At 43.8% G+C, this 23,902-nt stretch overlaps 1 protein-coding gene across 2 annotated transcripts in view; it reads left to right on the top strand.

Annotated features, from left to right (window-relative positions):
• PPP2R2C (protein phosphatase 2 regulatory subunit Bgamma) overlaps nt 1-23,902 on the top strand; it is a 277,274-nt gene that overhangs the window by 159,701 nt on the left and 93,671 nt on the right. The gene's annotated exons all lie outside the window — the stretch shown is intronic.

Below are 23,902 nucleotides of genomic sequence, written 5' to 3'. Positions count from 1 at the left end.
CTGTGCTCTAAACACAGACACACCTATCATCCTGTTCAGAGTACTTCAGCAGGCATTTCCACTTGTCACAAGTACTATAACTGACTACCACTAGATGGTATTCAGAATGTTATGAGCACTATGGGCTTAATTCTCAATAGTAAAGCTCCCACCGACTTTAGTAGTGCAAGATCAGGCTCTGTGTTACTACTTCAAAGTTTCAAAGCAGAAACTTAAAGTAAGACTCCCAGTGGTGTAATCCCCAGAAACCAAACCCACAAACTACTGACCTGGATGGTGTTAATCCAAGTGGGCTTCCTGTTTGAGTAGCAAGGCTGAAAATAATATTTTGAGCAGAACACTTTGGTTTATCGCCACTTTTTCCACCCCCATCCTTGTAGTTTCTATTAGGGCTGTCGATTAATCGCAGTTGCCTCACACGATTAACTCAAAAAAATTAATCGTGATTAAAAAAATTAATCACAATTAATCACAGTTTTAATCTCACTGTTAAACAGTAGAATACCAATTGAAATTTATTAAATATTTTGGATGTTTTTCTACATTTTCAAATATATTGATTTCAATTACAACACAGAATACCAAGTGTACAGTACTCACTTTATCTTATTTTTATTACAAATATTTGCAGTGTAAAATGATAAACAAAAGAAATAGTATTTTTCACCTCATACAAGTACTGTAATGCAATCTCTTTATCATAAAAGTGCAATTTACAAATGTAGATTTTTTTTTGTTACATAACTGCACTCAAAAACAAAACAATGTAAAACTTTAGTGCCTACAAGTCCACTCAGTCCTACTTCTTGTTCGGCCAATCGCTAAGAGAAACAAGTTTGTTTACATGTACAGGAGATAATGCTGCCTGCTGCTTATTTACAATGTCACCTGAAAGTGAGAACAGACATTCACATGGCACTTTTGTAGCCAGCATAGCAAAGTATTTACGTGCCAGATATGATAAACGTTTGTATGCCCCTTCATGCTTTGGCCACCATTCCAGAGGACATGCTTCCATGCTGATGACACTCGTTAAAAAAATAATTTGTTAATTAAACTTGTGACTGAACTCCTGGGGGGAGAATTGTATGTCTCCTGTTCTGTGTTTTGCCCACATTCTGCCATATATTTCATATTATAGCAGTCTTGGATGATGACCCAGCATGTTGTTCATTTTAAGAACACTTTCACTGCAGATTTGACAAAACGCAAAGAAGGTACCATTGTGAGATTAGCCACAGCACTCGACCCAAGGTTTAAGTATCTGAAGTGCCTTCCACAATCTGAGAGGGATGAGGTGGGGAGCATGCTTTCAGAAGTCTTAAAAGAGCAACATTCCAAAGCAAAAACTACAGAACCGGAACCACCAAAAAGGAAAATCAACCTTCTGCTGGTGGCATCTCACTCAGATGATGAAAATGAACATACGTGGGTCTGCACTGCTTTGGATCGTTATCGAGCACAGCCCATCATCAGCATGGATGCATGTCCTCTGGAATGGTGATTGAAGCATGAAGGGACATATGAATCTTTAGCGCATCTGGCACATAAATATCTTGCAATGCTGGCTACAACAGTGCTATGCGAATGCCTGTTCTTACTTTCAGGTGACATTGTGAACAAGAAGCGGGCAGCATTATCTCCTGCAAATGTAAACAACTTATTTGTCTGAGCAATAAACTGAACAAGAAGTAGGACTGAGTGGACTTGTAGGCTCTAAAGTTCTACATTGTTTTATTTTTGAATGTAGTTATTTTTTATACATAATTCTACATTCATAAGTTCAACTTTCACAATAAAGAGATTGCACTACAAATATTTATAATAAAAAATAAATATAAAGTGAGCACTGTACACATTGTATTCTGTGTTGTAATTGAAATCAACATATTTGAAAATGTGGAAAACATCCAAAAATGTTTATATAAATGGTATTCTATTATTGTTTAACAGTGCAATTAGTCACGATTAATTTTTTTAATTGCTTGACAGCCCTAGATTCTAAATAGGTTGGGGTGTATTTGGGGCCTTGTAGATCTGTGCATAAACCTCACTTATGTTTATAGGGGTTATGGTGATGTAGGATATTGATGTATTATGCCTAGAGCAAAATATTGCCAGAGTATTTCTAGTATACTTTGCACTAGATAGCAAAACTATATATAAATCCAGTAAGGCTTATACCATATATAGATATATAGATATCTATCTCCCCCTTTCTGTCCCCATAATCTAGAGCCGAAGACTCAGATTTGCTGATTTGGGGCTGATTACAGCTGGTGTAATTTGGCCAGAGACCCATTTTAGCTGCCCCACAGAGACTCACACCAGCGTAAGGTTGGTGCTGCAGTGACACAGAGCCACTGTAAGGGCTTGTATGCCTTGCACTCTCCTGGCTGTTGGTATTGTGAGATAGTGAGATAGGGAGAGTATGGCTGGGATACCTCAAAACCATGCCAATCCTGGATTGTGTTTCCTGTTCCTGTGACTGTTAGTGAGTTAGAGAAGCCCACAGGGAATAGCTGCTTACAGATCTGGGCCAGGTTCAGGGTGGTGCAAAGCCACAGATGATTAAGGCCCAGATCCACAGACATATCTAGGAATCTAAATCGCAGTTTTAGGCTCCACTGCAATCCACAACTCCTGTTTGGCTACCTGCTAACCCTATCAGCAGCACTAAAGTTTTTGCAGTAAAAGTTCCATAGGTGCCTATGTTTCTGCCTCTGGGCTTGGCACTGCTGCCTTACTGTAGACATCTGCACACCTAAGCCCCAGTGCAATCCACAAACCAGGGGAAGATAGGTGAATACCAGTGGCGTAGCCAGGTGGAGGGAAGGGGGGAGTGGGGAAAAAAAAGGCACCATCCGCTGCGGCGCTTTTACTGATGGGGCAGTGCTCTGGGTCTTCTGTGGCACCTCGGGGGCGGGACCTTCGCTCGCTCTGCAGGTCTTCGGCAGCATTTCGGCAATGAAGCTTCAGTGCCGCTGAAGACACCCGAAGTGAGTGAAGGGCTCACCACCGAAGTGCCGCCGAAGACCCAGAACGCTGCCCCGTCAGTAAAAGCGCCGCAGCGGGTGGCGCCCAGTTCACACCCAGGCCGCCTCAAGGAGCGGAACATCAGGCCCGGCTGAGCCGCATATGGAAGGAAGGGGGCAGCCGGAGCTCCCGGGGCGCTGGGACCCTGCATGCCGGGGGACTCTCGGGGGGAGAGCGGGAACATGGGGGGAGGGGGCGCTGCCGGGGGGACCCTGGATCCCAGCAGCGGGGGGCTCCCAGTGGGGAGCAGCCCAGCAGTGCTCTCCGCAGTGGGGGCAGCAGCATCGCCTCATGGGCAGTGCGGACTCAGAGTCGACGGGCCAGACCCAGCGCAGCGCACGCTGAGCAGGGGACCCCTGAAACGGGCTGTACCCGCCGGGGGGGGGGGGGGCGCGGATGGGCTGCAGATCCCGGGAGGGGACCCAGCTGCCCCCCCCAACAAAGGCTAATGCATCCGGCAGAGCGCCCCCAAGCAGCTGCTGGGTGGGGATGTCCCAATCCCGTCCCCCGCGCCCATTCCCCAGGGATCACATACTGTGCCGCTAACCCCTTTCCCCCTCTCCAGCACGTGGTGCAGTCCGTTCCGTCCTAGGGTGGTGCTGTTTCAGCCAATCAAATCATAAGTTGGGGGCCTTCTAACCAATCAGCTGCTGCTTCATGTTACAACCCGATGCAAGGAGGGCGGTGTTGGTAAAGTTCTTTAAAGGGTCACCCAGGTGGTAGGGGGTGGGGAAGGGGAGAGTTTGGATAGACCAATGAGGGGTGGCCTTTTCTCTTTTTTCTTTTTTCTTTTTTCACTGGTGTGAGTTGGAACCCAGGATCCCGGGTGAGTAAAATTAAAAAGGCGGCACTTGTGCTCGGTGGGGGAGCGGCCGCTCTCCCCCTAGCTACGCTATTGGTGAATACCTGTCTTGCCTGTGAGACTCAGTCTGCAAGGCCCACCTTGTAACTTTTAGCCCAGGTGTTAGAGCACTCACCTGGGGTGCTGGAGACAAGCTTAAATTCCCTCCTCTGCCTGAGGGGGAGAAAGGATTTGAAGAGGGGTCTCCCACCTCTCAGGAGATCTTTGTGGGGCTCCCTCAGTCTCTTCTGTGGAAGCTGTTCCACTTTGTATAAAATAATTAAATAGTCATCGCCTACCTTGCAGGTTTTGGGTCAGATTCTTGGGTCTGGCCAAAGTGGCAGTAGAGGGAAGTCTGCAAACATGTTTAATATCTAAGCAGCGAACTAACATGTAATCCCGTTTCTTGCACTTACATGACTAAAATTGCATGAAACAAAATGCTATGAGTTTACATGAGCACTGTAGCTTTTAACAACAAAGGCCTGGTCTACACTAGGAGGTTATGTCGAATTTAGCAGCGTTAAATCGAATTAACCCTGCACCCGTCCACACAACGAAGCTATTTAGTTTGACATAGAGGTCTCCTAAATTCGATTTCTGTACTCCTCCCCAACGAGGGGAGTAGCGCTAAATTCGACATGGCCATGTCGAATTAGGGTAGGTGTGGATGGAATTCAACGCTAATAGCTCCGGGAGCTATCCCACAGTGCACCACTCTGTTGATACTCTGGACAGCAGTCCGAGCTCGGATGCTCTGACCAGTCACACAGGAAGAGCCCCGGGAAAATTTGAATTCCTTTTCCTGTCTGGCCAGTTTGAATCTCATTTCCTGTTTGGACATCGTGGCGAGCTCAGCAGCACTGGCAACGATGCAGAGCTCTCCAAAAGAGATGGCCATGCAATCTCAGAATAGAAAGAGGGCCCCAGCATGGACTGATCGGGAAGTCTTGGATCTGATCGCTGTGTGGGGCGATGAGTCCGTGCTTTCGGAGCTGCGATCGAAAAGACGGAATGCAAAGATCTACAAGAAGATCTCAAAAGCCATGACAGAGAGAGGATACAGCTGAGATGCAACGCAGTGCTGCGTGAAAATCAAGGAGCTGAGACAAGGGTACCAGAAGACCAAAGAGGCAAACGGACGCTCCGGATCCCAGCCCCAGACATCCCGTTTCTACGAGGCACTGCATTCCATTCTAGGTGCGGCCGCCACCACTACCCCACCACTGACTGTGGACTCAGAGGATGGGATATTGTCGACGGCCGCTTCCTCGGAGATGTTAGCGGATGGGGAAGATGAGGAAGGAGATGAGGAGGACGAGGCAGTCGACAGCGCTTACAACGCTGATTTCCCCGACAGCCAGGATCTCTTCATCACCCTCACAGAGATCCCCTACCAACCGTCCCCAGGCGTTAATCCGGACCCTGAATCAGGGGAAGGATCAGTCGGTAAGTGTTTTAAACATGTAAACATTTATTTTGAACAGAACAGGAACATTAACAATGGGTTTTTCATGATTGGTTTGCCCTAGGCGCTCTCCTTTTCAGTCCTTGCCAGTGCAGCTACTGGAAAATAAGGTCTATATGTCCGGGGATAGAGCTGAAATCCTCATGGGACATCTCCACGAAGCTCTCCTGGAGGTAATTGGAAAGCCTTTGCATGAGGATCCTGGGGAGAGTGGCCTTATTGTGTCCTCCGTGGTAGGAAACTTCCGCGCCAGGCTATCATCAAGTACTCTGGTATCATTGCCTTGCAGAGCATGGCGGCATACGTCCCTGGTTTTTGCTGGCTTTCACACAGCATGCGTTCTTTCTCTGTCTCAGAAATCCTCAGCAGAGTGATGTCGCTCATGGTGACCTACTTAGAATTAGGGGAATGTTACTATTGGGACTGCTTGCCTGTTCCTTTACAGAACTGTAACCGGCGGTTTACAGCCACGCGGTGGAGGCGGGAGAGGGGCAACATACAGGGATCTTTCCCGGGGACAGCCGTGAGGGGGTGGGACGGGGCAGAGTTCATGCTTGCCGGATTGCCGGCAGCAGGAACTGGCCAACGCTAGGAGCATTGCTTTGAACGTGAAAGGAGGGCACTGCTATAATTTAAGTTTTAAGCAGCCAAAAGTCTACGGCTTACCATGTCAGCCTGCTACCCGAATTCCGCTGTCCTGCCCCGCTTGTCTGATCTCCACTGCAAGACCCCAGGCACTGAATGCGAAGGCCGAAAATTCGACCTTGTCCTGAGTGTGCATGTGATAGGTGCTGTGCATGGTCTTGTTCACAGAGAAAGACTATGTTCATTGTTCACAAAAAATTATCTTTTTGAGGAATTCACTCCCTTTTTCCCATCCCACAGCTGCGACTGTCTCCCGACCTACCCTGGCATCCCCCTCCCAGAGGCTGGCGCAGATTAGGCGGAGAAAGAAAAGGACACGGGACGACATGTTCTCAGAACTTATGGGCTGCTCCCGAGCCGAGGCGGCCCAGCAGACCCAGTGGAGGGAGAACATGTCGCAATACCATCGATCAAACATTGAATGGGAGGAGAGGTGGCGGCAGGAAGACCAGCAGGCGACTCAAACGCTGCTTGGACTAATGAGGGAGCAAACGGACACGCTCCGGCGCCTTGTGGATGTTCTGCAGGACTGGAGGCAGGAGGACAGAGCCCCGCTGCAGTCTCTGTCTAACCGCCCTCCCCCGCCACAAAGTCCCATACCCCCCTCACCCAAAGTCCCAAGAAGGAGGGGCGGCAGGGGCCGTGAAAACTGTCACTTCACCCCTGCAGACTGCTCGAGTACCAGAAGGCTCTCATTCCCCAAAATTTGATAAGTTCTTTCCTTCCCGCCTCACCCAAGCCCCCGTCCCAGTTTCATCCCCTAACTAATTTTAGTTGCTAATAAAAAATACGTTTCTGTTAATTACTGTTTCCATCATGTTCTTTTACAGGAGAGTGTGTTTGAAGGGTGGAAGGGGGTTGGTAATTGGAGAGGACAGTCACCTTTACCAGGGTACAGACACGGGGGCAGGTTCAGCAGCAGGTCACACACACATTGCAGTCACTAGGCACCCTGGTCAGTCTGGGAGGTGGTTTTCATGTTCTGTGTGTGGGGGGGGGGCGGCTATGTGACTTTGTGGCGCGGGAGGGCGGTTACAGATCTTATGCAGCGGTCCTTATCCTGGATCACAGAGCCATGCAGCAGGGGATCTGTAACCGTCCTCCCCCGCCACAAAGTCACATAGCCCCCACACACAGAGTCCCGAAAAGGAGGGGTGGCAGGCTCCGTTGAAACAACCAGTCCACCACTGCGGACCGCTCTAGGAGCAGGAGCCTGTCATTCCTCGAGTTTAGAAGCGTTCTTTCCATCACTACGCCCGCTCGCCACCACAGTCTGCGTCCCAGTTTCAACAGTTTACCGCGAAACCCGTAATAAAGAAAACGGGGTTCATTAACAAAGTTCCATTTATTTTATTTTTAAACGTGGGCTGGAAGGGGAGGGGTATGTAGCTGGAGAGGATAGTCAACATTAACTGGGTAAAGAAACGGGGGCAGGTTCAGATTCTCTTTAAACAAACTTAAAAGTCACTGGTTACCCTGCTCACTGAGGAACCTAGCTTTCAAAGCCTCCCGGATGCACAGCGCATCCCACTGGGCTCTTCTAATCGCACGGCTGTCTGGCTGGGCGTAATCAGCAGCTAAGCTATTTGCCTCAACCTCCCACCCCGCCATAAAGGTCTCCCCCTTGCTCTCACAGAGATTGTGGAGCACACAGCAAGCTGCAATAACAATGGGGATATTGGTTTCGCCGAGATCAGAGCGAGTCAGTAAGCTTCTCCATCTCCCCTTGAGACGTCCAAAAGCACACTCCACCACCATTCTGCACTTGCTCAGACGGTAGTTGAAGAGTTCTTTTTCAGTGTCCAGGGTGCCTGTATAGGGCTTCATGAGCCAGGGCATTAGTGGGTAGGCTGGGTCCCCGAGGATCACTATAGGCATCTCCACATCCCCAACAGTTATTTTGTGGTCCGGGAAGTAAGTACCTTCCTGCAGCCGTCTAAACAGACCAGAGTTCCTGAAAACATGAGCGTCATGAACCTTGCCCGGCCATCCGACGTTGATGTTGGTAAAACGTCCCCTATGGTCCACCAGTGCTTGCAGCACCATTGAAAAGTAGCCCTTTCGGTTAATGTACTGGCTGGCCTGGTGGTCCAGTCCCAGGATAGGGATGTGAGTTCCATCTATAGCCCCACTGCAGTTTGGGAATCCCATCGCGGCGAAGCCATCTATGATGACCTGCACGTTTCCAAGGGTCACTACCTTTGACAGCAGTAGCTCAACGATTGTGTTGGCTACTTGCATCACAGCAACCCCCACGGTAGATTTGCCCACGCCAAAGTGGTTCGCGACTGACCGGTAGCTGTCTGGCGTTGCAAGCTTCCAGAGGGCTATGGCCACTCGCTTCTGGACAGTCAGGGCTGCTCGCATGCGGGTGTCCTTGTGCTTCAGGGCAGGGGACAGCAGCTCACAAAGTTCCAGGAAAGTTCCCTTCCGCATCCGAAAGTTTCGCAGCCACTGTGATTCATCCCAGACCTGCAGCACTATGTGGTCCCACCAGTCCGTGCTTGTTTCCCGGGCCCAGAATCGCCGTTCCACAGCATCAACATGACCCATTGCCACCATGATGTTCACGGTGCGGGGTCCCGTGCTTTGTGAGAGGTCTGTGCCCCTCTCAGACTTAATGTCCTCACCGCGCTGCCGTAGCCTCCTCGCCCGATTTCTCAGCATCTGCCTCTGGAAAAGGTGTACGATAAGGTGCGAGGTGTTGACAACGGCCATAACTGCAGCGATGGTCGCAGCGGGCTCCATGCTTGCAGTGCTGTGGCGTCCGCGCTGTCACTGACCAGAAAAGTGCACGAACTGATTGCCCGCCGGCGCTTTCAGGGAGGGAGGGCGGGAGTGACGGTTGGATGACGACAGTTACCCAAAAGCACCCTCGACACATTTTTTTCCCCAGCAGGCATTGGGGGCTCGACCCAGAATTCCAATGGGCAGCGGGGACTGCGGGAACTGAGGGATAGCTGCCCACAGTGCACCGCTTCCAATGTCGACGCTTGCCCCGTTAGTGTGGACTCACAAAGTCGAATTACTGTCCTTAGTGTGGATACACACGTTCGACTTTGTAATATCGATTCCACATATTCGATTTAAGTAAAATCGAACTACTCTCGTAGTGTAGACATACCCAAAGATAAAAAGTGGTATAATCAAGCAGGCTGTGTGTGTTTATAGGAATTTAAATATTTTAATATTAAATGTATTTAACTTGCTTGTATGACCTGGTGCCTTACAAGGGGGCGCATTATCACCACAACTGTTGTTAATATTTTATATACCACAGTGACTTTGATCCTCAGTTTAGAGCCTCAATTGTTGTAAATCAACATAGCTCCACTGATGTCAAAAGAACTAAACTGATTTTATGCCAGCAGAAGAACTGGCCCATTCTATTTATGCTGTCAAGGTTGGCTGAGTACTCAGTTCACTCAAATCTTCTGTTACAGTCTCTCTCTTTCTCACATAGGGCTTTCCTCCCAGTATTTCTCCTGTAATACAGAATGTAACCAGAAATGATACTCTATTGTAAGCATCAATCAATGCTGCTTCATATACTGTGCAGTGAGGTGTTATAATAACTTGCTTTTGTTTATAACATGCATCTTTAGAGGTAGACTGCAAAACATAGTGGATTTTATTTCAAATTGCAAATTCTTTGCTCCTGAGTCAGCATTTTTCTTTTTGCTGGAAAACTTCCCCATTTATCCCTCAGCCAACTTTTATCCAGTCCACTGGCTCTCATTCGATTTCCTGCTAACTTTGTCGATTAGTCTTTTATGAGAAATACTACTGAAATGTTTTGGAAATTCACAAATTATCTCTGGGGCTTTCCCTTGCTGTGTTATGTTAAGAGCTTGCTTAGATTTCTCAAGCACGGCCTGCCTTCCCTAACTCCACACTGAGTGCTTTCCTCAATGATTAATTTCCTATTTAAAGAAAATCAAAAACTAAAATAAAGCAAGGGACCCTTAGTCTCCTCTGCCCTGCACTTCATCTACCCATTTCTACCTGTGTAAAAGTGAGTTCAAGGGCTGGACTGAGTGCTGAGAAAGGACATGGGCGCAGACTGCCTGGAGGCATCATTCCTCAGAAACAAACTTCAGAGAGAGACAATTCTCTTCCTGCTTTCTCTAACTGCAGAGAGGTAGTAACTTGCTGCTGACAAATTATGAGACCTTTCCTCTTCACACCGCACACATATTAGCAGTAAGGTGGGGAGGGTGAAGTCAAGGTTTTGTGTGGTCCTTGCTTCTCCCCATTCACTTCTTTTCCCACTTGATCCAGGGAAGAGGGAAACAAACAGAGACACAATGCTTACTTGACTACTCCGATATGCCCAGAAACAAGTTCCAGATAGCCTGAGCAGAGCCATAAGGTAGGGGTGAGTGTGTATGTGGTTCTTACTGCTTTGTGCAGGCATGTCATCTAAGGTATAGCCTAGCCCAGAGTGAATGTAAAATGCTAGCCAGTCAGAATGACAGCATTTTATATACACTTGACATGGGTGAAATCCTGACCTCACTGACAGTGTTAGTGAAGAATCAGGCTCAAAGTCTGCTTTAAAACATCAAGACTAGACAATGCCGAGTAAAGGGATGAAATTCTTTTCTCAGATACACTGCTGTAAATGCAGAGTAACTCCAATGAAACTTTTACATTAGATCTTAAGTGTCCTTTACATTCTTACGACAGATGAAAGCAACTTAATGTTGCCACTTCTGTCTTGGTTTTTAAGAAGCTACTTCTACAAACCCATGTAACATGTCTGTCTCTGCCTATATCTGTGTCTCTGTCTGTCTTATATTGCTGTTCATCACCATAGTACTTGAGTGTCTTCCACATAAAATCAATAGCAATAGCAAAATCCCCCAAAGTCTTAAATCAGTCTATCCTAGGACCTCATCCTGCTTCTGTTGACACCAGTTAGTTTTATCATTGGCAAAGTCTTGTTCTTGCCCCTACTGAAATCCATGGGGAAATTATAAAGGATTGTGTCCCAAGCGTGGATGATCTGATAATGGGCCAAATTTACAATGGAAATTTTCATCACGTAAGAACCACTGAATTTGACCCACTGTTATTGAGTAGACAAGGTGAAAAAAGCAATAACACCACACGTTATTTTAGTAAAGTAATTCCAATGCACTCTCGTGTATTTAGGAATTTTTCAACAATTATGATTGGTGGCTAGTGCATGCATAGGTATAAGGGTTAATTAAATCAAGTGGTGAAGTTTGTAGAACATGGAATGCTTCATTAAACCCTGTGTGAATTAACATGTACAATCTGTTCACAATACCCTGAGTGCCATTCATTGAGACAATGTAATTACTGCTTACACACACTTTCATTAGTTTTGTGTTTCTTCCACTGTGGTTGACATATATGTTGTCTTCACTAAAAGACAGGAATAGAGGAGGGACTGCTCACTGGTGGGTATCTAAGCATATTGACAGTTAGCAATTCATTTTTCCTTTCACTTCTGAGACGTACTATCCCAGATGTAATTAAGCTTGTAATCAGTCCAACTAACACATTTTTCTAAAATTCCATATTCAGTTGGTGACTCTTCTGAAAAGCCGTTTCTTTTGGGTTTCAGTGTTTTAAACAGCTGTGAGCTGGACACTTTAATGTCTCTCCCTCTGACTGCTAACAACTCATGTTTTTTGATTCTCTTTGAATGTTCTCTAAGATTTTTTTTTTTCAGGACAGGATGCTCTCACTGTTTAAGGTTGCATAGCAAGGGACCTATATCCTGAGGGGGTGAATAACCATCTCTCTCTAACGAGCATAGTGTCTAGGCAGCTATGTAATTGAGGCGGTGAAGCCTGAGTACAAATTTGACCCCTAGACTCCCAAGAGTCTCAGAGAATTATAAATGGGCTGGGGAGGAAGAGTAAAGCATGCTGCCATGGGGCCAGACCTACCTGCCTCAAGTTTTACTTGCCCACTGTGCTGCTGAGGTTGCTGCTCTGGGAGGGTATGTTACTGCTCAGCTATGATAATTAGAGTAAAAGATACTGGCTTCTCAAATAAGGCCTCAGTCCTGCAAAGATTTACGCGCAGGCTTGGCTTTAGTCATATGAACAGTTCTATTGACTTCAATGGTACTATTCAAGTGAGAAAAATTAAACGTGTAAAGTGCATAGTATTAGTTTGGATGGTGAAAGAGGGGTGAGGGCGGTAGGAAAGATTAAATAAATTAGCCTTACATAAGCTTTTCTAATCTGTATATTACTCTTTTTATAAAAAAAAAATCCTATTTGAATTTAGTGCTCATAAAAGAGCGATAGAACTGATGGAACAGCGCATGAGAGGTGCACAGTACATGCAGCAGCCCGCCAACCTTACTTTGCCTTCCTCACTATCTTGTCAATAGTCTAAACTCTGATCTGAAAGGAACAACTTTTCAGGGTGACAGAAGAACTTAACATCCACAGACACCCTGAACTCTGCCAACATGAGTGCCAGTAATGGTGGTGGTTTTTGCCATGTAGATATCTGTCCACTGGGCCCAAGCCTGAGACCAGCAAACATCTTCATTGACGCCTAGGCCTCTTCTAGTGCCTAATCCAAAAGCCATTCATGTCAGTGGAAAGATTCCCATTGAATTCAGCGGGCTTTGGATCCGACCCCTGTTCTCCATTATGTTTTCTAATATTATTATATGGAAAAATAATGGTGAAAACAATAGAGGGCACACAAAACTACCAGTTATATTTTCTCAAACTAGGAATTGCTACATTCTATTTCCAGACGAAGGCTGAAATTAACAATCCACGTCTTTTAGGTTTTTTATATATAATACTCTCACTATGGTATTTAAGACATGATATCTACTAATAATATAATACACTTTATTTACATAGTATCTGTCTACAAAAATTTCCCAGATTTGCAGTAATGCAAATACAGACTAAATAGCTAATAACGTAGAAGGAAACCGGTCATATCAGCATATAAAGTATAGTATTATTAAAATCAATGTGCTGTACCAGAGGCCTTCTGAAATATGAAGGGTTTTTTTATTATTATTTATTTGGTACTGTGCCATAGGTGTGCATAATGCCATACAGACAATTAAAAGGATTCTGCCACAAGGATCTTATAAGTTAGACAGAGCACAGCAAGAGCTGACAAACAAAAGGCAGACGAGTATGGGGAGGATGAGGGTTACAAAGGCAAACACTTATGAAAATGCTTTCACATACACATAAAAAGCTTTTACTTCTGCTTTTACATATGTTGCCCCCCTCCAACAAACACACACATTGTCTACACATCTTGCTGGGTATTAGATTTTTGCGTTTTTTTACTGTATTCTACGTACAGACTGTGGCCCTGATCTTGCTCCCCTTGAAGCCAGGGAGAAACTCCCATTGACTTTAATGGTGCCAAATCAGGCTCTGAGAGAGCAAAGTCTGTCAGGAGGCTGGGTGTGATGGTGAAGAGATTAGAATTGTAACCCCTGTTTAAAAGGAAATAATTCTCTATTAATTCTCAGGTCCAAAGAGAGAACACTCCATAGTTTCAGCACCCAGAGACAAATATTTAAACAGTGCTCCTTGATTCTAAAAGTCCCTCACTTTAATAACCCTTTCCCATGTACCTAATTGTTCTTCATATTATAGCAGCACCCAAAATGTGCCAGGCTCCGTACAACCCTGGAAAACACAGTCAGTGTTCTGAAGAGCACGCAGTCCAAAAAGACAAAGTTGGGAGGAAACATACAAGTGGCGATGCTATCTGCTCACCTTGTTAGTTCCACTTCAATACGTTTTAATATATTCCAAAAATAATAAACAATGTTTCAAAAATAAAGTTGCTGAGTAACATTGTTCTTATTTATCACACCAACTACAAAGCACTCTGTAAGTAAAGAAAGCAATAAAAAGGACATCGTACATTTTACACTGCCCATGTAGCAAATACAATATTATATGTAAAAATAATGCATATTTCATCACAACAACCTTCACTCTGACCCAAAATGAATACTATTCTTCCATCATTAATTTGTGTGTCCTTAATCCAAACATATATAAATGTTTATATTTCTTTTTCAAAAGGATTTTGTGTTATGTTTATATCTTGAGATTTGCTGATATGGGGTTGGGTTGATACCTTCTATGTTCTTTTTGTACTAACTAGTGTAACTGCAGATATTCTTATTTTAGATGTATAAATGTCTAAAGCTTGTTTGAATCCTACCAACCTCCTTGCCTCAGTAATCTTCTGTGGCACTGAGTCTTCACAGGTAAATGATACATTAGCATACTAAGTATTATAATCATTATAAGCATAATTAACATCAGTTTTTAAAATCTGGTGCCTTTTAACTTCATTAGGTCCCACTTGTTTCTGTACCATGAAAAAAAAGCAAATCAAAATACCCAGATGACTTTCTCCATGCCAGTCATTATTTTATATACCTTTGTCATGTCACTTCTCATTGGTCTCCTATCTAATTTAATCATTTTTGTTGTGCTCTGGTCCTTTTCGATTTCTGATGCCAACTCTTGCAATTTCATTTCAAGTCTCATGATATTTGGTGATTTTTTTAAAGCCCCAGCTGCTGGAAGAGATGGCATGGAAATCTCAACTTTCATTTAAAAAAAGAACAAGTTTCTAGTCCTCATGGTAATGGAGAAAAAACGGAAAATGTGACGCAAGAGCACCCTAAAGATGCAGAAATAGGTTATTTTTATTTGCCTTCTAACATTTGTTAATTTTTTTTAAGAGGTATGATTTTTTTAAGCTAGTCTCATGATTTTTGCAGGCCTGACTCATGATTTTTGAATGCTTGAGGTTGGGCAATACCGTTTTAGGGATAGGGTGATCAGAAATGAATACAATATTCAAGATGAGGGACACTATGTATTTATTTAATAGTTTGTTTACAATATTATTGTTTATCCTTTTGTTAATGCAACTAAACATAGGGCAATATGAAGTTCACAGCAATACCAATTGGTACAGAAATATTATTGAATATATCACTTCCTTTTTGTGATGGGGTGACTCTAGTGAAAAGTGCTTTGTAATGTGCTTTGCGACCTAAATGATGTTGCTTAGGGCTGGTCTACACTACAAAGTTAGGTTGGCTTAACTATGTAACTCAGGGCTGTGAAAATTTCCACACCCTGTGTGATGTAATTAAGCCAACCTTAACCCTGGTGTAGACACTGCTAGGTTAACGGAAGCTGCTGCCTCTCAGCAAGTTGGATTTACTCTAGCAACTGAAGAACCCCTTCTGTCATTGTAGTAAGTGTCCACGTTACAGCGGCACAGCAGCAGCATTGCAGCTGTAGCGTTTCTAGGGTTGACATACCCTTCTTTATTTATCCTAGGCAGTTTTCACAGAATTAGGGCCTAATCTCGCAGACCCTTATGTCTGTGAATAGCCCTTGCTCATACAGATAATCACACTGGATATCAATGAGTAAAGATTGCTTGTGTGAGATTTCAATATAAGGTCCTCAACCAGATGTCAGTAAAATATCTCATTATTAAACAGACTTTGTCAAGCTGAACTCTAATCAATTAGAAAACGGTTAATAATAGTTTGTTACTACACCTGCCCCTGAGTCGTCCTGCCAATACTTGTGGATTTACAACTGCATTTGTCTCTCTCTCTCAATTTTTTTTTCCTGCTGCTGCTGTGTGAAAGAATCCAGATAAAGAACAGGGGAAAGTGACCATAGTAAAACAGTGGAATTGATTATGCAGAAACTGCTGTCAAATGCACAAAGTAAGCCACAGGGGAAAGTGGACTGTACACAAGGTGCTGTCAAAAATACAGAATGAAAACTGAATTCACTGAGATCCATGTGTGAGCATCAGAGAACAGAATCTGCCCCATAATGTTTGTTTTTTTATGCAGGCTCAAGTTAACAACCTTAAATCCAAGATAACCATACAAGAGAAAGAGAGAAGTAATCTCCTATCGTACAAAGATATCAGTATTTCCTGTTAAAATGAACGTAGAGTTAGATTTTTAAAGGTATTTAGGCACCTAAAGATGCAGATAGGGATTTTCAAAAGTACCTAAGTGCCTAACTCCCATTGAAGTACTTTTAAAAATCTGGTCCTTTGTCTGTGTACACATACACAGTGTTTAGACACTGTTCTAATTAAAGAATGATACCAGTGTTAATTTTATTGATAACACTTGTCTGAGATGTGCCGAACAATACAGAAACATTCTGTTTGTCAAATGGAAACACATTATTAGGAAAATCTAATAACATTCTTCACCTGTTTATATGAGTGCTACATGTGTCTTACATACATGGCTGTATTTATCAAGCTGCTTGTCGTTGTGTTACTACATAATAGAATACATTTTTAATAAGACTGGATAAGAAGAACTATCCCCATGAATATGGCATTTAGTCTATTTACACCTACCACGTAGGTTTAAAAATTCAAAAATGTGTATTTGTATAGCCTCTGTCGCTCAATTCTTCTTTGTCGTTATTTTCCACAGCTCATTTTATATGCATATCTTCCTTTTATATTATCATCATGATGGTATTAATTTGGATGTGTAAATTAGCTTTTCATGATGTTGGCATGTCAGCATCTGGATTCAAGATGTGCTGTTTCATAAGCATCACATCCTACTGTGTTTCATCAGAGCTACCCCTTTCCTAATCTAATTATTCACAAGGAACCTTGGGGATTGTGCTAATGGGTATCTGAAGCTATAAACAGTAATGAAAGCGGTTGTGTTACTACTATGCAATTAAGTGTGTATGGATTACCATTCATATAGTTAAATTCAGAATCCTTGTCACTGGTTTTTGCCCTGTACAGTACATAAAGTGTTTCAAGAGCTTTTCACTAGAGCTGCAGTGAAATCACAAGTTGATTTTAACATTTCTCTTTTTAAAGGCTGGGCTTTCAGCAAACAAACATGTAGCCTGACATGAGAAATCATTTTTATGACCTATTTCGTATTACACTTAGCGGGGAGGGTTTTCTGTCCGAGGCATTCAGTCTCTAAAAGGTACTAGATTTCCCTAGAGGTTACTGCAGGGTTGCTCTCAGTTTTCCCTTTACGATAATGACCATCAGACTGATAGGAGGCAACACCAGTGTTATGCTGATGATGATGGTAACGTGTGTCAGCAGACACTCTAATTTGTAAGTTCAGCATGACCTTTGGACTGGGATCAGTTCTCTGTCTACGTTCATTTGGTGCATGGTGTTTTGATGAATGAAGATGAAGTATTTGAATCAACTAGTCCATATGGTTTATGCTCATAATTCTGTGCTAACAACTGCTGATGGTGAATACCACTGAAATCAGTGGGAGTCTTGTTCTATTTAGTTCAGTGAGAGCAGGAATGAGTCTTACGCCAGCAGAAAATTATTGATAATATTCTCTGCTGATCTGTCACTAATGTGAATGAGAACAAGAGTTTTACAGTGATGTAGGGCAGCATAATTGTCTTCTTTCTTTTCATTTAGCAGATCTATCTATAGCAGTAGTAGTCCCCAGGTAACCTGTTAGAGGCATTCCAAGCTTTGTTATCCTGAGCAATGGGCAGGATGGTCACCTGCTGTTTCGACTTAAATCAGGAGGAGTTGTAGCTGAACATAGATTCTTGAACTACTGTCCCAAGGAAGTACCACACCAGACTTCCTGCATCAGGCAGCTGCAAAGGCTGCTCTTGATCTTTGGGTAAAATCCTCTCTCTCTCTCTCTCTCTCTCTCCAGGATTTGTTTTGTTTTGTTTTTTTTGCCATGGAGCACATGGCATTAAGCATATTGTGCTGTTCCCTGGTCCAGAATCTTAGTGATATCAGCCTCACAGCTGGGCTTTGACATCCCATTGCAAAGCAGATGGCTATGGGTGTGAAACTATCCTCTGTATTTTATTTATAAATGACCAGGAAACTCCCATGCTATGTGCTGGGCACCCTCCCATAACTTAGTCAACAATTTACAGCAGCAAACAATAGATCTCCCCCCCCGCATGCACACACACACACACTAAAATTAAGAAATGCCCATCTATACGCACAGTAGAAAAACACTAATTTCTAAACATCTCATAGTAACCCTGCCAGCCCCCCCCCCCCCCCACGACAGTTCTCGCTCCAACTGCCCTAAGAGGAAAGTTGGGTTTTGAAGTATGGCTAGAAGGATAACAAGGGTAGGCTTTGGTGGACCTAGGAGGTAGCACATGCTATAGGTGAGGGAAATTCACAGAGGGATCAGCAGCTTCTTCTTTTTGATAACAGGGGAATTCCAGCTGGAGAACCTCCTCTGATCGCAACTGAGTAAGTATGGTGCAGAGAGGGAGTTGGCGTCTCAGCCTGATTCCCAAACCACTTAGGGCTGGATTCCTCCCTCCCCAGGCAGTCAGACAGTTCCTTGCAATTCCTGAGTGTCATGTGCTCTTGGCATGAAACTCCACTTGCCAAGAAAGCTATTGTGATCTGCACCAGTTTCAGAGTGCTCTCAAGGTGTAGCCATATGCATGTAACACATTAATCTATGCTTACGGTGACAAAAGTCAAGTAAAACAAAGTCAGCATCTTTCTATATGTATGGAAAGAGATTCTTGGTCATGACTGCTACCTTCAAACAGCAAACTAATGGCAGTTGCACTCTCTCATGTAAGGGTGCTGATGTAATGCCTATCACATCTTCTAGTTGCTTCACCATACTTTCGAGCATTACCTCTGTCTGACCTGGACTGAACCTCACCCTCACCGCAGTCCTCAGAAGACACTGTCACCCATGTCCCATTATATATCCTGCATTGTGAAGATCGAACACTACAACTTTCTATTAAGATCAACTACTGAGGGGAAAAAAAAACATTTATACTCCAGTCCTGTTTTCATAATAGTGAGGTTTATTGTATTGTACTAATATGGTATTGGTAATGTATGTTTTCCTTTAATTCCAGGGAATAATGATCAATATATTTAATTCATCGATTGATGGAATTCTCATCGATAAAATTCTCAATGGCAGATTTGTTAAATATTGATGATTGATATGATGCCTTTAACTACTGAATGACTTGTACATCTGCCATCATTTTCATATATATGTATTAATGTTAATGCATTAATTTTTTTATTTCAATAAAATAATAAAATGTAATAATTAAGGCTCTGATTCTACAAACACTCAAGGACATATGTAACCCATGTGAATAATTTCACGGCTTCAACGGGGAAATGTTTTCAGGATTCTCCTCTGCCCTAAAATTTTTAAAAAATAAATACATCTTCAACTTGACTCTGATTCATGACTTGTTTGTCATGAATCTAATAATACTCCTTTGTACATGCATTTTATAAATAAATTGTCTTTAAAATGATATTGAAGCTTATTTTTGTGCAAATCAGATGTATTTTTTTGCTTATTTTTCATTGTTAAAACAGTTTGTCTCTTTTTTTAAGGCAATTTCCAATAAATCTCTTAGATGAACAATATGCTCATTTACAGAGATAATTGATTTTTGGCCCTGTTTTTAATACTTTGCACTGTAAACGGCATCCCAGTGGATAATAATCATTATACAGATGTTTGAGAGCTCCTTCCTGCAGAGTATGATAATTGAAGTCTATAAAGTGTCATGAAACTGCATATTGTTTCTAATTAGTACAAAGTAGTTCCTCTTATGTTCAGCATAATTTTACTGGCCCTCTTGTCTTCATTATTTTGCCAGCTGGCTTCTAGATCATGTTGGTTATTCAAGAGACATACAGAAAAATGTGAGATTTTCAGTGTGGTTTGTAATGTCTTGTTTTCCTTTACTAAATATTGCCCGTTTAAAAAAAAAACACGTGTTTTGGTGGTGAATCTGTGTAACTGTCAGGTTCCAACTCACCAGGCACTGTAGCATATCAAAGGGACCTTTGTGTAAACTCAGCGTTAGTATAATACATTTCTTTTTCACGTGATGGGCTTCTACTATAATGTTTCTCATTCATCTGCTCTCTGAAAAAAAAATGCCCTTTTTAGGAACTCCTGGGAGTAGGATTTTCATGACAGAGCAATCCCCAGCTAGAAATGTGGTGCACCTGGAACGAGCAGGAGGATGAGGTTCAAACAATGAGCAGGTGAAAATGTGCTGTCCATTAGAATCGGCTCAGATCTCTGTGCAAATTAAATAGGAGGAGCCCAGTTGTATTGTCTGCTTCAGCTTCACCATGCGAACCATGTACAGTTAGGACCTCAGACTTTGGCCTATTTCTCAGAGCCAGACTGTGCCCCCAAAATCTTACCTCTTCCACACAGCATGGGCAGATCAGCCAAGTGCACAGCAGTGTGTTCCCACCTTCCAGAGCTCTTCAGGGATTAAGAGACTGGTGAAGGACTGCAGGGCCTGCCTGGTCTTCAATGCAAATACCAGAGGCAAGTGACCTGAAGAAGAGCTCTGTGTAAGCTCGAAAGCTTGACTCTGTCGCCAACAGAAGTTGGTCCAATAAAAGATATCACCTCGCCCACCTTGTCTCTCTCAAATCCTGGCACCAGCAGGTCTACAACAACACTGTACAGAGGAAAGGAAATTTGTTAGTCACAAGTACTCCTGTTCTTTTTTCTAAAGGCAGATAGTCTCCCTGCAGGGAGCCTGAAGACAGATATGGGCTGACTTTGAGAAAGAGAGAACTTGTGTTTCCCTGCCCTGCACCTGGCCTTTGTGTGAGTCGCAGTGCAGTGCATTCACAGTTTAGCCCAATGTGTTGATTTACTTATCCCTCTGCTTACACCTGACAAGGATTTCTCCTTGATTCTCTAAGGGCAGGATTACTTCCCTGGGGCAGTTAAAATGAAAGAGCTTCTGCCTTCCTAGGACAATGGAAGCAGCTACAGTTTTCTCTGTTGGGGAGGTTACTACCTTAATGAAGAAGGAGGCTATATTCTAAACCAGTGATTCTATTTTTAGAGATTCCAGAGTCAGCTTTTTAAAAAAAACAGATAATGTGTTTCAGAAGTTCTGATGGTGCTATATCATGCTATTGGTTTTAAGTGATTGTTATAAAGAGGAAGGGTGGTCTTGTGGCTAAAAGGATTTAGGAAAATTGGGTTCAATTCCTGTCTCTGCTGCAGAATTCCTGTGTGATTTTGAGCAAATAATCTGTGTGCCTGAGTTCCCCGTCTGTATATCATTTCTTCCATCATTTTTCTGTCTTGTCTCTCTGAGTCACGGACTATCTATCACTGTGTTTGTACAGTAGAATCCAGGGGATAGAATTCTAGATCAACTGTAATGCAAATAGTGAGTCCCTCCCCTCACTGGTTTCAGTGGGGAGTTGCATTTAAAAATCAGTGACCTATTACTCATGGGATGGGAAGAGGGCAAGATGATTCTTGAAGGTTCAGCCTCCAGTGAAGGAGAAATCCTCCTTCATCAGCTGCCAGTCCCTTTCCATTACATTCTGGGTTTGGGATACAATCCAAACGTCATGCACATACCAAACTAGATATCAGAAATTTAGGTTTGCATTGTGATATAATGGAGTTAGTGCTCAAACTAGTTTCTAGCACTGTAGTATTTTGGACCACTCAAGCTACCATATTGCAACAACGCTACTCTGTACTGTGGGGAATGCACTAGTCATTATGGGCCAAGTTTTTTAAAACCCAGTATTGATTGCAGGTCAAATCATCGAGGATGCATAAAAGAGCACTTGTACATCTAACTACCTGATTGCACATACAGATCAGGGGTTAGATGTCTAAATGTTATTGGTGTGGCTTCCCACCGTTGCTGCTGCTATTGTTTGGCTGGAAACAGTCTTCTGCAAGGCTGAGTTAACAGGGCAGTAGCATACCTGTATGCTGCTAGATTCTAGTGCAGGGGTGGGCAAACTTTTTGGCCTGAGGGCCACATCTGGGTATGGAAATTGTATGGCAGGCCATGAATGCTCACGAAATTGGGTGTTGGGATGCGGGAGGGGGTGAGGACTCTGGCTGGGGGTGCAGGCTCTGGGATGGGGCCAGAAATGAGGAGTTCAGGGTGTGAGAGGGGGCTTCGGGCTGGGGCAGGGGGTTGAGGTGCGGGGGGGGGAGGGCTTCAGATAGGGGTGCAGGCTCTGGGGTGGGGCTGGGGATGAAGCGTTAGGGGTGCAGGAGGTTGCTCCAGGCTGGGACAGAGGGGATCGGAGGCTGGGAGGGGGATCAGGGCTGGGGCAGGGGGTTGGGACATGGCAGGGGGTCAGAGGTGCAAGCTCCAGGCAGCGCTTACCTCAAGCAGCTCCCAGAATCAGTGGCATGTCTCCCCTCCAGCTCCTATGTGGAGGTGCAGCCAGGCTCTGCACGCTGCCCTGTCCGCAGGCACCGCCCCTGCAGCTCCCACTGGCCGCGGTTCTTGGCCAATGGGAGCTGCAGGGGCAGCACTTGGGGCTGCCCCTATGTGTAGGAGCCGAAGGGGGGACATGCCGCTTCTTCTGGGAGCCGCACAGAGCAGGGCAAATCCCCTATCCCACTCCCCGGCTGGAGCACTGGAGCGGGGCAGACCCCACTGGCCTGTGGAAGCTCAAGGGCTGGATGCGGCCCCCAGGCCATAGTTTGCCCACCCCTCTTCTAGTGCAAGAGGCCAGGTGAAATCACAACCTGCCCCACCAGCCAACAATGCTGCTGCTATTTTAGACTGTGTCCTGCATTGTACTGTTTGCATTTGCATTGTGTTCTGATTTAGTAACACTAGTTGATTGCTGTCCACTGGGACTAATACAAAATGTGATGTGTATTTCTGAGGCTATATATAGTTTTTGACGTTTCATTACAAAACACAAACACAGGCTAGGATTGATGCATTGTATTTGAATTAGCATGTTCTTTGAATTGTTAGTTATCACTAATTAAAGGAATGTATTGTATTCAGATACAACGAGTCAGGTTCATCATTGCTTTGTACCTGGTACAGGGCTCAATCCACCAAGGTGCTGAGCATCTACCCTTGATGCAGCAAAGCACTTAAGCAGATGCTTAACATTAAGCATGAGTGGTCCCTTCAAGGTCAGTTGGGTGACTTACATACTAAAAGTTAAGCAAAAGCTTAAGCAGTTCGTTGGATTAGCTCACAGTGCTCTGAGTACCTTGTAGGATTGAGCTCATACATTAGTGTAAAATGGATGTAAGTCACTACCAAATTATTATTTTTGTGCTGGATGCACTCATTGGCACTTTGTTTACATTTGTGTAAATCACTACATGGCAATGATGTATCAGGCCAGTGCATCAATTCTATAAACAGCCTGTCTGTGTTTGGTAATGACACTTTGAAAAACACAAGCACTGTTCATTCTCATATCAGCCTATTTACTGAAACAGACTTCCTTGCCTCTTGGTATTCTACTGATATTCATGCCCTGTTATGAGGTCTTCAGGTCATATTACGTAAACTGGATCAACATGAAGGCAATTTGATTTAAGCAATGGGAGTTAATTAGTTATCCTTATTTATTTATATATATATATATATTTTTTTGCTTTGTTTTTAATTTTCTCAAAACAGCTAACCACACCACCTGGATTATTCTGAAAGATCACAACTATTGATTTCAGAAGCTGTTAAGGAAGGATGTAATGTCTTGCGATGTGTCGGATACTCATCAAAGCAGTATCAGGCACTCCCCAAAGTCCAACAGCCATATCATCTTGTGACAGACCCAGAGGCAAATTCAGAGCTGTCAGCTCAACTGCCTTTGGAGCTTGCCAAGCAAACAGATGCTAACACTAGATGAGTATCTAACACAGCTTGGCATCAAGCTCCTGTGACAGCCAACAAGCCCCATGTTATGACCTTAGCTGCTGACCCGCTGCTGGAAATCACAGAGGAGAAAATAGGGAAGGATGAATAGTTCTAATTGTTATTTAAAATAGAAAAATGGATTGCCTGCCAATTTATTTATCTGGAAGCCTGGGATATATGTGGGGG

The sequence above is a fragment of the Terrapene carolina genome, unplaced genomic scaffold, assembly GCF_002925995.2.
Source record: "Terrapene carolina triunguis isolate 2854851 unplaced genomic scaffold, T_m_triunguis-2.0 Scaffold66, whole genome shotgun sequence".
Lineage (NCBI taxonomy): Eukaryota > Metazoa > Chordata > Testudines > Emydidae > Terrapene > Terrapene triunguis.
Note: the sequence above shows the minus strand (reverse complement) of the source record. Positions and strands in the feature narration are given on the sequence as shown.